General features: G+C 35.1%; 1 protein-coding gene across 2 annotated transcripts in view; it reads left to right on the top strand.

Moving 5' to 3' along the window:
- LOC5571599 (protein encore) overlaps positions 1-16,746 on the top strand; it is a 267,851-nt gene that overhangs the window by 83,604 nt on the left and 167,501 nt on the right. The gene's annotated exons all lie outside the window — the stretch shown is intronic.

Raw genomic sequence — 16,746 nt, forward strand, 5'->3', positions numbered from 1 at the left:
AAAATTATGCCCATTCGAAAGCTCATGTCGAGTAAGAGCGGTTCCACAGAAAATAAGGTCTTTTTTCCCAAATTTCATTTTTATATTTTTTTATTTGGATGAAATTTTGCACATGCTTTCTTTATGCCCAAAAATGCCTTTTTGCATCATCGGTTCACCATTTTGACTCAAGCCTAAGAAAAAATTCCTTGATAATTTTCAAAAAATTTTAACTTAGAAACGGTATGTCCGATCAGTTTGGTGTCTTCCGCAAAGTTTTAGGTTATTGTTGGGAATATCGGGAAAAATATATACACTGTAAAAAAATATGTTGTAATTTTTTTATATATCGAAAATAAAGCTTAAAAATCAATTTTCTCAAAAATCGTATTTGTGATTTTTTTTTTTATTTTCTATATGTTAAAGCAGACAAAAATGAAGTATTTTGCACAGTGGGTCAAGATGGAAAAATCATGGACAAAAAAGTTATGATTTTTTAAAAAAAGATGAATTTTTGAAAATGGTCATAATAAACTTTTTAAATATTTTTCAACTCGATTTTAAGTAAGTACGCAAAATTTACAACAAAAAAGATTAACGGGAAAATCAGGCTAATGAAGCTTAATCAAGACTAAAGATACAGCGATTTCAATACAAAATTATGAGATAATTCTATAAGAACATGAAATAAAATGCTTTCAGAAAAAAAAATTCCTTATTCATTAACTCGAAAAACATCCGAAAATAATCAAAAGTTGTGAATTTTCAGTAAATTTAATTTTAAAATCGCTGTATCTCGGAAACGGTAGCAATTAGCAAAATTTTCTCTTATACCTTTTTTGTTGCAAATTTTGCGTACTTTCATAAAATCGGGTCGAAAAGCATTCAAAAAGTTTATTTAGACCATATTGAAAAATCAACCTTTTTTTAAAAAATCATAACTTTTTTGTCCAAGATGTCTCCGTTTTGACCCACTGTGCAAAAGACTCCATTTTTTGTCTACTTTAAAATATATAAAAAATTAAAAAAATATTTTTGAGAAAATGGATTTTTAAGCTTTATTTTCGAAATAAAAAAAATTACAACATTTTTTTACAGTGTATATTTTTTCCAGATAGTTCCAACAATAACCTAAAACTTTGTGGAAGACACCAAACCGATCAGACAAATAGTTTCTGAGTTTTAATTTTTTTGAAAATTGTTAAGGCTTTTTTTAGGTTTTTCTCAAAAGTAACGCTAGGGTAAAAATGGCAAACCGATGATGCAAATAGGCATTGTTGGGTATGAAGAAAGCATATGCCAAATTTCAGCCAAATCAAAAAATACAAAAGTAAACCGAAATTCGAATTCAAATGGAACCGCTCGTAAGTAAAGAAACTGCATTTGATTGATAAAATTGATGGACCCCTCAGTAGTTAGGGTGCAGAACCACTTGGGCACTTCCATGATTCACTTTGGCATGTCTAAAACTTTGCAATAAGTAGCGCAACTATACGACGCATATTGTGGCCAAATATGAGCTCTGTAGTTTTCAAAAAACCTCACTGCCGAAGTGAATCAAAAGTGCCAAGAATAGGATCCCGGTCCCTATTATAGCAGTTTATGAGGGCCCTTAATTTTTCAAAAAAAAAATCCATTAACAAAGCTTGGCCCTTTTCAAATGTTAGTCCAGATGAAATTTGAAGAAACCAAATAGGGATCCGGATCCTATTCTTGGCACTTTTGATTCACTTCGGCAGTGGGGCTTTTCGAAAGCCACAGAGCTCATATTTGGCCACAACATAGCCTACAAAAAATAAGCAGGAATCGTTGAAAAACGTTTAAACCCAAAAGAGAAGGCTGGGAAAGCTTCTTGTGAAATCTGTGCAAAAGTTATTGTAGTAACCCTTGCTAGAAAAAATGGAAAATTTCCAAAAAAAAGTGTTGCGAAATTTATGTGATTTTTAAATTATTGAAGAAGTTCATGATAATAATCTTAATAGCATAATAATTCTGAAAAAATCACACCTAATTATTAATATACAATTTTGTTTTGAAAATGAAGAAACTTTAAAGATAAATTTAAGACGTGGTTCTGGTAGCGATTCTCCCAAGGAAAACGAGATTAACTGTATGAGTTTATTAACAATTCCTGAAGAAATTCTAGTGAGAGTCTTTGACAGGTTTCTAAGCAATCTATTTAAAAGCTGCTAGCGAATCTCATGTGTGAATTTTCGAGGAAAACCCTTGGAAATTCAAACTGGAAAGCTCTAGCACAAAACTATAATGAATGCATCTGTCGAAATTTCCGTAGTCATGTCAAATTTGTCTCCAATAACGATTCCCGTGAAGCACCGTTGTTATCCTCGAGATGGCATCAGTATTATTTTGTGCCATGATGTTCACATCAATCAATTACCAACCATCCCGTTGGAAGTTGATGGAAATTTCACTAGAAAACTCTAGCAAGGTAAAATATCCCATCCACCAACAGCAACAGCAACAACGAAAAGCTAAACAAGTTGGTCGAAATCAGTTCACCCGGCTGGCAGTGAGTTGAGTTGGCATTGAACACTTTGTGTGTCCTGCTCAGTACCAGTAGCCGACTTGCTCTTCTCTATCTGACGGGCTAAACTGGGTCACCAACCACCATCCATCCGACCGAAAACTCCGATTGCCGTAGTGTAGGAGAAAGACGCAAACACATCTCGGTCTCCTGCTGTGCGACGAACAACAGCAGATATCTTCAGGTAGGGTAAGATGGGTCAAAATGTCCACTTGCTCTGCCAAGGGCGCCAGCCTGCAGAGGGCTGTACGCTATGCCTGAATCATCAGATTATAAAATCCGAATTTACATCGGATGTTTTCTCGTTAGAGCCATTTTACCCAACAAGGCATTTTTAACCACTTAGCCCTACATACACACAACACAGCAAGCATCTAGAAGCGCTGTCGTTGAATTTTGTATAAACAATCTGTGGCAAAGACAGACATATGGAGGTCTAGTTAGATTCGAGAAACCACCATGCGCTTCCTTCCAGTGAGCGAACACGCAGGTTAGGTGGTTTAGCAACGCAGCTTCCCTCTCACTAGCCAGCCAGCAGTGGCGCTATCTTGATTTTCCGAGTGCGTGGTTCGACGAAATACTTCTCGTTACCAGTTTCCTCGTCGCACATTCTTGTCTCTGTGTATGGATTTAAGATTTGAAGGTTTTTTTCACGGGACACACGAGCTTTCAAACAAAATTGATTGCGGAAAGGAATGAGTTGCGTGCAGACAGGTACTTCGATGTTAACGAGCGGGGTTAAAATTTGCTCGTAAAACACCGAAATTGCGTTCTGTCAGGTTTTGGGTCGTTTCGAACTCTGATGGTACGGAAGGGTGCTTCGCTTATCTGCATGCTATCAGAAGGGAAACTTTTACATTTTGATGGTATTTCCCGGAAAAAGGCAGATTGCTACCACGCACGTTTGATGTATGAATTCGGGGAAAATTTTCCACGCAAAGTTGTGAGTCAGTTCAACTCCGATTAAATGTAACAAATCTACGGAGGTTATGCAAGTCTATAAAAAGGTATTCAAATGTTTATTTGTTAACATACGTTTCTTGTTTTCTTTGCAGGTACTACATTGGGACGCTATGACGATGACTTCAAAATACTATGCAATTCAACGAGTGAGAGTTGTATGTAGTTTTATGTGATTTATGCTAAAAAAACCAAGGGCAGAAGACGTTTTTAAATGCATTCAGTTCTGTAATTTTCGCCGTTGATTGAACCCGTTGTGAAAAATGTAGTACTTTTCAAACCGCAGGAGCAATTTGCTTGCCATAAAAAAACTTTTTTCCCAAATTTTTCTGTTCGGATATATTGCACGTCGTCATAAGCATCTGTTTTCGAAACAGTGTTGAAAAATTGGAATTTGGACACTTCGCGATTTAAGCCAAACCTCGGAACGACAGCTTTTCTGAACACCATTTGTGCAGAATAAATCTGCGTGTCGCCATGTTAAACCGACCTATCGCTTGGAATTTACAACTGTTCGATGTCAACTTTCTTCTGCTATAAAAATGAACACTTGAGTACACACTGAAACAAAATTTGAATTTTTTCCTTGGAATTTTCACACCAAAATGTTAACAATCAGGTGTCCACTTTCTTTAATGAACAGTCCTTATGTGTGCCACATTCAACATATCAAGCACTGACTACTTACCATGGCAACGAAACGACGGTCGCTCAAAGTGGCGAATGTTTAAAGCACTGGTCCTGTCTTTAGGATTATTCATTGGATCACTTTTGTTATCAGTCATATTGAAAAATATGATTATCCTCTATATTCATATCCTTTTCAAATCGATTTCATTTAACAAATTTGACAAAAAATAGAAACTTTTCAAGAATTTCTTTCATGAATGCTCACGGCAATAATTCCCAGAACATACACTACCCACCATAAGTATGGAATCGCATCATCTAGTATTGCAACACCCTAGTTGAATATTGCAGCACCCCCAAAAAGTTTAGCATCACCTAAAAGTTATAATATTTATGAAAAAACGAAAACCGTACTGCAAAGTTGCGATCTTCGGCAAACTTGTTCATGAGCCTTATGGCGTTCATTAGGTGGAAATTTAATAGTGTTATTTTGCCGCTACGTGGCGCTGGCGTGTATATAATTTGGATATATTCTTACAGGCTATTGCTCATGATCCCGGCCTCCTAGAAAGTTCAATTGTTAAGAAGCTTGAAAGCATTTTGAGACAGCACCGTTTAATTAGTAATTTTGTCACTACGTGGCGCTAGTGTGCATGTTAATTTAATAATCTAGCAGGCTCTAAGTCATGATCCTGGACACCTTTGAAGTTCGTGTCTTCAACAAAGTTGGTCGGAAGCTTGGAAACAGTTTGAGCCAGCTCTGTTTGGTTAGCAGTTTTGCAGCTTACGCCACAGTGTGCATGTAATTTAGGCATATTGAGGCAACACTTTTTCGTTATTAGTTGTAATGCTATATGGCGCTAGTGTGCTTGTAAATTTGGTCATGTTCTAGCAGTCTCTATATCATCATCCTTTCCACCAAGAAGGTTCGTGTCTTCAGCAAAATTGTTCAATTGATACGAACTTTCTAGGTGGTCAAGATCATAAGCTAGAGTCTATTGGAATATGGCCAAATTACATGCACACTAGCCCACGTAGCGGCAAAATTGCTAACTAAACAGTGTTAGCGTTAGCGTTAGCGTTAGCGTTAGCGTAGTTACGGTATACTTCGTAGATTGGATACTAGCAACATTCATGTTTCTTTTTAATAATCTCATCCTGACTACTTTCAAGAACAAGGCAGGGGAGTATACCTTGTTCAAATCATAAACAAGAATACTAAAAGCATGAATATCGCTATTCCCGGCCACGCCCATCTTTAACGTAACTTGGGATAGGGGAAGGAAATGTTGATGTAGCACTTACTTAATGAGAGGCCACCGACTCAGCGACACCCTCATAAGTGCTACGGAGTTGGAGGTTGGGGAAGGTATATTGTTAGGATTCTCCTAGAAAGCTGGCGATAGACCATAAATATTTGTTGTTTAAGCGTTTTCAAATTAATCTTTTGAATGCCGGCAATCAAAAGAGAAAACAATAGCTTATTTATAGTATAAATAGTATTTCGCGAAATGCTTGTCGATTGTGCAGTAATATTTGTTTGCTCAATAACCAGTAAAAAGCAAAACCGATCCCTCCAGGGTCATCGGATTGTATAAAATAACGATACGCGTAAAAAAAAAAAAAAAATCACGCCTATTGAAAAACTGTACTGTGCCCATTGAAAAACTGTACTGGGTGGTACTGTATTTTTAGATAATCGAAAAAGGAAAGGAAGCGCGTTCGAACTAAACACCCTAGGATAACACAGTCGGTTTTTCTGCTCAAAATTATACGAAAAGCAGAATCGATCCCTCCAGGGTCATCGAACGGTTAAAAAGCATCCACAACCGATTGTTAGTTGCGTAACACCCGCCCGGACAGAATGCGCAATCTGAACATAATTATCAAACTCCGAAAATAACATTTTCCGTTCAAGAAACGATCAGAAGTTCCACGACGCGGACAAAAACGATCCGGAAGGCTCACAAAAGAAAAACTATCATACTGGAACAAACTCACCGGATTGATTCTCCAAATTTATGTGCTGCCTGTCACTTCCGGATGGTTCGGTGAATTGAGGGCAGCCAAAAACCAACAGTACTGAGGACACAAATCAAACAAATCACTTTTTCATTTTTCACTTTTCACCAAAATTGCTAACTAAACAGTGTTTCCTCAAACTGCTTTCAAACTTCTGAACAACTTTGAACGCCATAAGGCTGCTGAACAACTTTGCTGAAGACCACAACATTGCAGAAAGTAAGGATTCTGAGATACTGTATCATAAGGAATCTATGACAAAAGGTCGAAAGACAAAAGGTCGAAAGGACAAAAGGTCGAAAATCTTTTTTCAAAGAAGGAAAAATTTCTCACCAAGCAAATCACTTTCGACCTTTTGTCCTTTCGACCTTTTGTCTTTCGACCTTTTGTCCTTTCGACCTTTTGTCTTTCGACCTTTTGTCCATAAACCATCATAAGTATTATAGTTTTTACGTGATGCTAAACATTTCGGGGTGCTGCAATATTCAACTAGGGCGTTGCAATACTAGGTGATGCGATTCCATGCTTATGGTGGGTAGTGTATACAGGGTTGGCCGTAGATATTTTTAAGAAACCGTCCATTGATTCATTTAGAAATGTCATAGAGAATTGCTCCATTTGTTTTTTTTTATAACGGTTAAATAAGTTTCTTGTTGCAATAATTATAGTTAACCAGAACTTTCACTATAGATATTCTCAATCGTTCTTCTAGCGAGTCAGAACTTTTGGGGGTCATACACAAACCATGTCAAGCTTTAGTAGGCATGAGAATACCATGAAAAACCTTATCGTGTCTTCCATCCTCCAAATAAGTAAGACGTTGATCACGTTTATAAGTATATTGAACAGATGATGGAAATATGAAGTTCAATTTATTTTTCAAGCTATCTGCTATATTTTTTTTGTCGAATTGTGGGTAGGACAATCTTTTGAATGTCCTACCCAGATGTTTTTCTGCGTAGTATAAGAAAACTAACTTTTAATATGATTCTTTAACTCAATATCGAGATATCGAATGTCGAGTAAGGGAGAGTTAACTGTACATTCAAAGACCCCTAAGCCGCGCTTATCAGTTGTGTCAAGTTTAGTTTTGGTTGGCCTCCGTGACTATCATTAATTTACAAGACAATGTTAAGTTGTTTATGTTGAATCCAAATACTGTTACCGGAAAAAAAATTTGAACTGCAAACCTTTACATTACCCTATACCAAAGGATGAAAAAAAGGTGATTTTGGGGAACTTAGTACACATATTCCAGTGAGGATTTTTCATAAGATGTTTCCAGAAATTTTTTCAAAATTTTATCCAGGGATTACTAAAAATATTTTGGCACGAATTGCATCTTCCTTGCTTCTTCCTTGAGCACTTTTAAATAACTTCCTCGAAAATATTAAGTTACGTCCTCTAATCCAACTTTTGACCTCCAGAAGATACTGTGAAAATTTGAGCGTAATCCGTCAATCCGTCCGGCGCTAAACGAGCTTGAAGTTTGTACGGGGAAAATCGACTAAACGGAGAAACGGTTCCAACTACATTTGATCCCATGGATGGCGCTGTAGTCGATGATTTTTTTTTCATCATTGATTTGAAGATTCTCCAATCAATAGAGAAGAGCCCTGATGACTTTTCCATAAACAACCCACTAAAAAAACTCTTAAATTTAGCGTCAATCGTGTAAGGCCGTTATTATTGGATTATTCAATGGTAAATCATTTAAACGCATCTATCACATCCAACATTGTTAGCAAATACCTCAATATTGAGCGTAAAGTGTCCTAGTGTAGTGTGGCTTATTTTTCAAAAATTCGTATGCTCTACTGAATTCTAATCACATTAAAAGAGAAACCTCAAAATCTGAGTCAAAAATATTAACATTTAGAGGTGGCGCAAGCGTCTTGAAGGTAAATTTTTAGGTTATGAAAAATTACCTTCAGTTAGGTAAACATAACTTTGTTAATTTTTTAATCGATTTTGAAACTTTTAGCATCAATACCTTAAAAATTAAATTTATAAAAACTATATAGAACGTCAAATTTGTCTAAAATCAAAAATAGTTGTAGTTACAAGTAATTTATTCAAAATTATTCCTCATTTTTCTAAAAAAATCAACTTTGTTTGACCATAACTTCATGATTACTCAACCGATTCCGAATCTTTTACATGATTTTGAAGCTTATTCAATTGGTTTCAAACTTTTCATACATCACATTTCACTAAAAAAAAATGTCTTGACCAAGTTTTTTAGCAAAAACTGAACAAAAACATGATTTATTAACGAAAAAAGCCAGTTTTTTTATTTTTTTTTTTGCCAGTTAAATATTATCTATAAAGCTGAAACTGGTTTTTCTCATTTGTTTAACCTTTGTGAATGACTTAATTTGGAAAAAAAATACTAAATCTCTCACCACTCAGCGAGTACTGAACGGATTTTAATTATTTTTTGTCAGTATACTGGCACACATATCTAGTTTCTAAAAGTGGCCAAAGGATTCCGGGAATGTTCATGTATCTGGAGTTATTCAGGTGGGTTACTGGGTCGGGTCGGCTTAAAAGAGTCTTGTTCTTCTGTGCCCCTGGAAGAAGGCAAATTTTAAGTAACAGATAATTTCCTGAATCGACTATAATGTGGCCACTACATCAAGGAATTTTAAGGAAAAAGGCTTCAGCCTAAACCTTTCCAGAAACGATTGAATTTGATAACCTTGTGTCCTGCATTTGTTTGACCCTTGAAACAAGTATTTTGGGTCCCCAAGATGCCTTAGATATACGACAAAGTGGGCAATTTGTATCTAAACATATGTGTCGAGCCCATGGGAACGTATTTCAGTAAATTATTATGTTTGATCTCTACAGTTAGATAATTTAAATGGTTTGGCATCCAACAAATCCATAGCCGGTTCTTAAGAACATTAAGCCCGAGTGACCACATTCAGTACATTCTAAACGGTGCTTACCTCTTCATTTATAATATTGAATATCAGATCCTAATGATTTATGCAAATTAATGGGTTACTGGGTATTAGCCAATATTAGCGAATGTTGGATGCAAGACCATGGAGTGTTTCAGTTTAACTCAAAATTACAAGTGTTTTTGAATACGATGAGGCAGATTACGTTATTTATCGTTGAATATTCAGTAACAACTAATTTTACATGAAAAGCAAGAAAAAATAAGTGCGGTGTAAATTTCAGTTTTTTTATGTAGGGAATCTGAAAATCTGGTCTAGTCTGGTCATCGACTATTGCACCATCTGTGGTTGAAAATGTAATTGGATCCGTTTTTCTCATATATTTGGTCGATTTGCTCCATACAAATTTTCAAGCTCGTTTAGCACACCCTTAGAGTTAACGGATTCCACGTAAAATTTCACAGTAGCTTCTGGTATTTTGAAGAACAAATTTTTAAAGTAAAACTTATGATTTCACGGTTTGATTTTCTTTTTCTTTTTATATAAAAATGGGCCACCTTTACCTACACTTTAGTAGCGGTTAATTTTTCAAGGGTTTTTCTTACAGCGCTTAAAACCCAGTCCCCTTGACGGAGTGAGAACGAGTTAATTTTCTAACCCGTTGTCTGTGTTCTGGGGTCAATATGACTCCAGAGAAATTTGAAAGGCTGTAACTTTTCTGCTAGTGAATCAATTTGTGAAACATTTTCACACGTTTCTGTGAGTTTTTCGATTTGCGCATAGATTTTTTTTTTTTTTTCAATCATATTTTATGATAATTAAAAAAAAAAATCTATGCATAAATCGAAAAACTCGCGGAAACGTAAGACATACCTCAAACTTTGAGCCAAAAATATTAGAATTTAGAGGCGGAGCAAGCGAAGGTGAATTTTCAAGTTATGAAATATGACCCTCAGTGAAGGCTTCATAACTTTGTTGTTTTACACCAATTTTGAAGCTCGTAGCATCATTTTCTTCAAAAATTGAATTTATGAAAAGTTTGAAGAATACCAAATTTGTCTTAACCTTCCTAATGCATTAAGAAAAAGTTACACATTATGCATTAAGGGTCAAAAATGACCCATGACTTTAAAACGCTCTCAAAAATCCATTTTTGAACCGATTTTGGTTCTTTTAGCTTTATATGAAAGATATGGAACTCAAGAATGGAACCCTGAAAAATGTTTGTCAGTATGGCCATTCTGGGCACAAGGGCACCAGGGAACCTGGAACCTGTTTCAGAAGGAACTGGCGTATATCATATTCAGCAGTTCATACACATGTATATAACGACGGTTCGAATTTCATGGTTTTTCATTCCGATTTACAAGAGCACCAAGAGGACCAACATTTAGATTTGGCCGGTATTTCGGAGTGTTCCGGAACCGGTTCCGCTAGGGTGTGATGTGGACATTTTCAGACCATCATATAGTACCATCATGCGACGGCTCAAAATACATGATTTTTCATCCAGATGTAAATGGACACCATGCCATATACCTGGTGTTACGCACCTAGTGGAACAGAGCCTGCTTCTCAGCATTTATAAACGGAGAGGTTTTCCATCTGACTATTTTTGCCTATGTATATATGCCAAGGCATGATGATATTGTATACCTGGGAAGTTGAAAAAATGTCCAACCCCAAAGGATCCTCGACCGGTGGGAATCAAACCCATGCCCATTAGTTTTATCTTACTGAAAAGCTGCGCGTTTACCGCAGAGGCTATATGGGTCTCTTAAACATAAAGTTATCATACTTGAAATTTATTTCCGTTATCACCAAATTAGTAAAAAAATGTAATATAAGGAATCGAAACCATTTGACATAATTCTAACTTATAACTATTATAACTTTTGACATCAATCGCAATTTTGAGACCTGCTCAAATAGGGCACCAGACATCCTTTTAGAAAAACCTTCAGATATTCCTTCAAGAATCACTCTCTAAATATTTCCAGAGGTTCTTCCAGAGAATTCTCCAGGAATTATTTCTAAAATTCCTTCACGAATTATCTCTACCGTAATTCTTACAGCAATTTCTTCACCAGGGCTTTTGCCAGAGATTGATCCAGGAAGAAATATCATTTACCATGATACATTTTAGACCAGTATTGATAGGGCTCTTAAAAGGCTAAATATCTTAGCAATTCCACCTGGAGTTTCTCCAGGGATTCGATAAGCAATTCGTTCAGGACTGCTGCAAACAATATTTACAGGCATTTAATTTGGTTACCGGCATATCGGTCTATTTTACTTGAAGTAAGAGGGAGCATGGAGAAGAAAGCAATGAATACTAGATGGATAGGTACCGTAAGGGAACGGCGAGAGAAATTGGATTAGATGTTGAAGAGGGCATACCATATAGGGCTGTGCAAATATCGATATTATCGATAGTATCGATATTATCGGTTCGATTTTATCGATACGATATCCGATATACGTCGGCCCGATATTTTCCGATATCGATAAAGCTATTATCGATCCGATAACAGTTCCGATAAATCAGAACAACATTTTTTGTTTATACTACATAATTGAAAATTGTTCAAAAAATTTTAAAAATCCATTTCTTATGGAAAAGTATCATTATGAAATTCATGCAATGAACTCCATAATGCAAAAGTTAGTGTCAAACGAAGCTGATATTGTCGGTTTCACTTCTAAACATCTCTTTTGAAAATTATCGAATATCGGTTCGATATCGATAATGGCAAATCCGATATATCGCCGATACCGATATTGATTGAATATGATATCGCCGATACCGATAAATCCTCATAGTGCACAGCCCTAATACCATATAGAACAGTTTTACTTGAAACTTCCTTCTTTTTGGCTAACGTCCCCTATGGGAACGGCTTGGCGTGTTGTTCGAATTACACTACCAAGACAGCCAAGACATTTACAGGGATTCCTTTAGAGATTTCGCAAGGAGTTTCTGCAAGAATGTCTCTAGTGATTACTAAAGTAATTTTTTTACTGGGATTCTTCCAAGAGTTTCTCCCAGAAATCCTCCAAGATCTGTTCCAAGAATTCTTTCAGGAAAGCTGCGGAATTTCTCCAGATAATTTTAAGCGATTTTTTCTGGTATTATTTTAGAGATTCCTCTTGAAAATCAAGGTTTCTTGCAGAGAATCTACAAGGCAACATTTTTTTATGAAGGGATTGTTAGAGTATGTTAATGTTCATATCTTCAAGTTTTCCCCCAGGAATTTCTCTAAAAGTTACACTAGACATTTTGTTTCAATGTTTACTCAAGATATTTATCTAGTGATTTCTTCAGAATTTTCTCCACGGAAACATACTAAGATATCTCCAAGTAGTCTTCTCAAGATGCTTCCAGGAATTATTCCGAAAATTTCTTCTTGGATTCCTCCCGAAATTACTCCAGGAATTCTACCAGGAATTTTTACAGGTGTTTCTCAACTTACAAATTCCTCAAGAATTTCTTGGAGGAATTCTCCCAGAGTTACCACAAGGAAAATCGCAACATGAATTATTTTAATAATTTCTCCAGACTGACTGGGACACGTTCTGAACCACCAACAGGGATTCCTCTAAGAGTTCTTCTTGAAATTTCTTCAGTGATTCTCCTATGAATTCCGGCAGGAATTAAGTCATACATTATGCTAAGAACTACTTCAGGGATTATTTTACGAAAATCTCTACAAATATTTCTCCAGTAAATGCTTTACATTGATTTTTTTGTTAAATCTCTTCATTGAATCATGGATTTCTCTAGTAAAACCTCTACAGCGATTCCTGCAGGGATTTCTTCAGCTTTTTCATCAGGAATATCACAAAGGATTGCTTTAAAAAAAATTCTTAATGATTTCCTCTAGAAATTTTCCAAGGATGGGCTGGTAGACAATCAACTGCACATTTTAATGAAATATGCTTTTCGTCTACGCAGTCTTTATTATGAGAAAAAGCCGGTAAAAAATGAACAGCGGAGCCAAACAGCATATTTTATGTTTCAGGGATTTTTTCATGAATTCCTCTAGAGAATTCTTCTAAGAATCCCTCGATTGGCTCTTGCAAGAATTACTTCAGACATTTTTCCAGGAATTCAACCGGGGATTCTACAAGGGATTACTCTATTTTTTATTCTAGAATTACAACGCATTTATCCGCATCGACAAAGGAGTGTGGGTTCGATTCCCGCTTCATTTAGGAAAACTTTTCGTCAGGAACGTGTTTCGATTGTGAAATTGGGCGTTGCATGCTAGTCCGTTTTCTGTTGTGGTGCTTCTTTCAAAGGACAAAAGGTCCACTGGAAGCATTTACGTGAAGGTGATTTTTAAGGTTTCTCCAGGGATTGCTCTAGGAATCTTTTCAGGACCTTATCTATTTTCTTTAAAACATCTTTTTGAGAAAAGGAGTTCCTAGATTCCTGATGGAATTGCTGGTATTTCTGGAGTTCTATCGGAAACGGTCTGGTAGCGGAGAAATCTCAGGGTAACCGCTTGTGGAACCCATGGAAAAATCGATGTAAGGATTACAGTAGAGATTATCTTGGATCTTATGGCTCCTGCACATAAGGCTGCAGCACGTGCACAGAATGAAATCAGTGGATTACAATAAAATTGTATCACAATTATATCAAGATTTGTTACAAATATCAAATTTTATTTCATTTTTGTTCCTGCACGTTGAGTTGTAACAATGTCCTTACCTAATTAAAACAAAATAAGTTATAATAACAAAGGCTATTTCAAATTTGTTTAAATTTATACAATAATTATAAAACAAATCGTGATAAAAAATCGGAGGGAAGTTACTTATACATGTGCGTTTTTTTTTTCATGTAAAAAACATAACAAATTTTGTTGTAATTAAGTTATGAATAATGACAAACTGATTTATATATTTGTTTGTTTTTAAACATAATAAGTTACATTTTTGTTTAAATTACATTATTTTTTGTTTCAATTTTGTTTAGTATAGAGGAAAATGTATTGAATTTTTTGTTATTTTATCTACTACCGACCAGTGGATTACAACAATATTGTAGCACGATTATATCAAGATTTATTACAAATATCAAATTTTGTTTAATTTTTGCTAGAAGTACTTTGAATTCATGGAAGAAATTTAAACATAATTGAAACAAAACCATATTAACAAAAGCTGCTTCAAATTTGTTACTAGTTAGAACATAATTATAACACATTTTTCATAAAATTTGTGAGAGCAATTGCTTACAACAAATTGTACAAATAAATAATGGAAAATAACAAAATGAGTTTTATTTGGGTTTGATTCGAAAAATAATGAGTTACACTTTTGTTTGAATTATAACATATTTTGTTTCAGTTTAGTTTAGTTTAGAGTAAATTGTGTTATAATTTTTATTATTTTAACTACTAATCATTAAAATATATAACATACTTTTTTAGAAAAAACGCGATAACGGAATAGCAAAATCTGTTTCAACTCTGTTGTAATTCACTGGTCAGGCTACTCTAGCTTTTACTGTATACCTCCCTTGTTCTCTGGTCCGTTCAAAGTCCAGTTATGCTGAATTGACTGTATAATAATTTTTTTTCTAATTTGGCCGCAACGGAAATGATATTCAAATTTAATATGTTTATGTTTGGGAAGCTCAGCGGTAAACACACAGCATCTCAGCTAGACCAAACTAAGGGGCATGGGTTTGAATCCCACCGGACGAGGATCTTTCCGGGTTGGAAATTTTTTCGACTTCCCAAGCATACAATATCATCGTGCTTGCCAAGCGATATACTTAGGCAAAAATAGTAAGATGGCAAACCTCTCCGTTAATAAATGCTGAGAAGCAGGCTCTGTTCCACTAGGTGCGTAACGCCAGGTATATGGCATGGTGTCCATTTACATCAGGATGAAAAATCATGTATTTTGAGCCGTCGCATGATGGTACTATATGAAGGTCTGAAAATGTCCACATCACACCCTAACGGAACCGGTTCCGGAACACTCCGAAATACCGGCCAAATCTAAATGTTGGTTCTCTTGGTGCTCTTGTAAATCGGAATGAAAAACCATGAAATTCGAACCGTCGTTATATACATGTGTATGAACTGCTGAATATGATATACGCTAGTTCTTTCTGGAACAGGTTCCAGGTTCTCTGGTGCCCTTGTGCCCAGAATGGCCATACTGACAAACAATTTCCAGGGTTCCATTCTTGAGTTCCATATCTTTCATATGAAGCTAAAAGAACGAAAATCGGTTAAGAAATGGATTTTTGAGAGCGTTTTGAAGCCATGGGTCATTTTTGACCCTTAATGCATAATGTGTCACTTTTTTTGTAGCGCCGCTCCTAGAGGTCACTGAAAGCTTCTTTTAGCACGAAAATGTTTGTTTTCAAAAGTTAGGAAAAGTCAGAAAATTTCAGATTTATATCTCTTTTCTCTAAAAAGTTACAGCTTATTTACCGTGTCGATTGGCCAAAAATGACCCCAATGCACAAGGAAGGTTAAATCAAAAGTAGTTTTATTTTAAATTAAAACTAGTTTTCTCCAAATATTTCCATCTTTTTTTGATCATAACTTCATGAAAACTTAACCGAGTTCAAATCTTTTTACATGCTTTTGAAGCAAATTAAGTTGTTTTTAAACTGTGAATACAACAAATTAGTTAAAAAAATAGTTTTGACAGCTGAAACTGATATTTCTCATTCGTTAAACATTCAAAAAAGTCTTGGCAATGTCCATAAATTTTATAACAAAAATATTTTTGAAATTTTAATTATTATTGCACTATTTAACTTGTAGTTATAACAAATGCTTTATAAACTTCAGTAAAACAGTAAAAACGCAATTTCCGGTAAAAAAATCTACAATTCTAAGCAATTTGGTTTTTTCATTAAATGTTTTATGATAATTTTTGTTAAATAAGAAGTCAAAACAATATTTTTTGTAATTTGGTGTATGCACAGTTTGAAAACAACTAAATTAGCTTCATAAGCATGTAAAAAGATCTGGAATCGGATTAATGAAGTCATGGTCGAACGAAGATGATTATTTCAGTACAAAGTGGAAAAAATTGGAGAAAACTACACTTCACTACGAATAGTTTTGATATTTGTTAAATTTGGTATTCAACAAACTATTCTTTTTTTTATGAGCTTCAAAATTGGTTGGAAAATAACAAAGTTATGAAGACTTCACTGAAGATCATTATCGATGACCGATTTTATACATAAATACATATTTCAATTTAAATTACGAGAGTTATCCAACAATCAACTAGGACATGCGAATTTTTGATTCATTCGAATCTTTTTTTATGTTACTCGAGAAAGCTGAATTCGCTTAATTCCAAAGCTTAGCCGTGAAATTGCATAGGATTATGACTTTTTTTTAATATTTGTTCTCGATTTTAAAATTTTATTGATTTGACACAGGTTTTTTTTATATGTTTGGTATCCAGAACAGGTTATACGCCTAATTTTCTAGCAATTATTTCCTAAGAGGGTTGTGTCATGTATGGTTTCAAATCTGCTTCAATTTTGGTTTTGAGCCAGATTTGAAACCATGGTTTTCAAAATATAAACTGGAATGTTACTGGGTTCTTGGGGCGTACAATGCTCAATATTTGAAACTCATAGAAAACTAAAGAGGTCAAAACACTCATATAAGCAAATTATTAGGTGGATTACTCTTCACCGAAAAATTT

This window comes from Aedes aegypti, chromosome 2 (assembly GCF_002204515.2).
Source record: "Aedes aegypti strain LVP_AGWG chromosome 2, AaegL5.0 Primary Assembly, whole genome shotgun sequence".
NCBI lineage: Eukaryota > Metazoa > Arthropoda > Insecta > Diptera > Culicidae > Aedes > Aedes aegypti.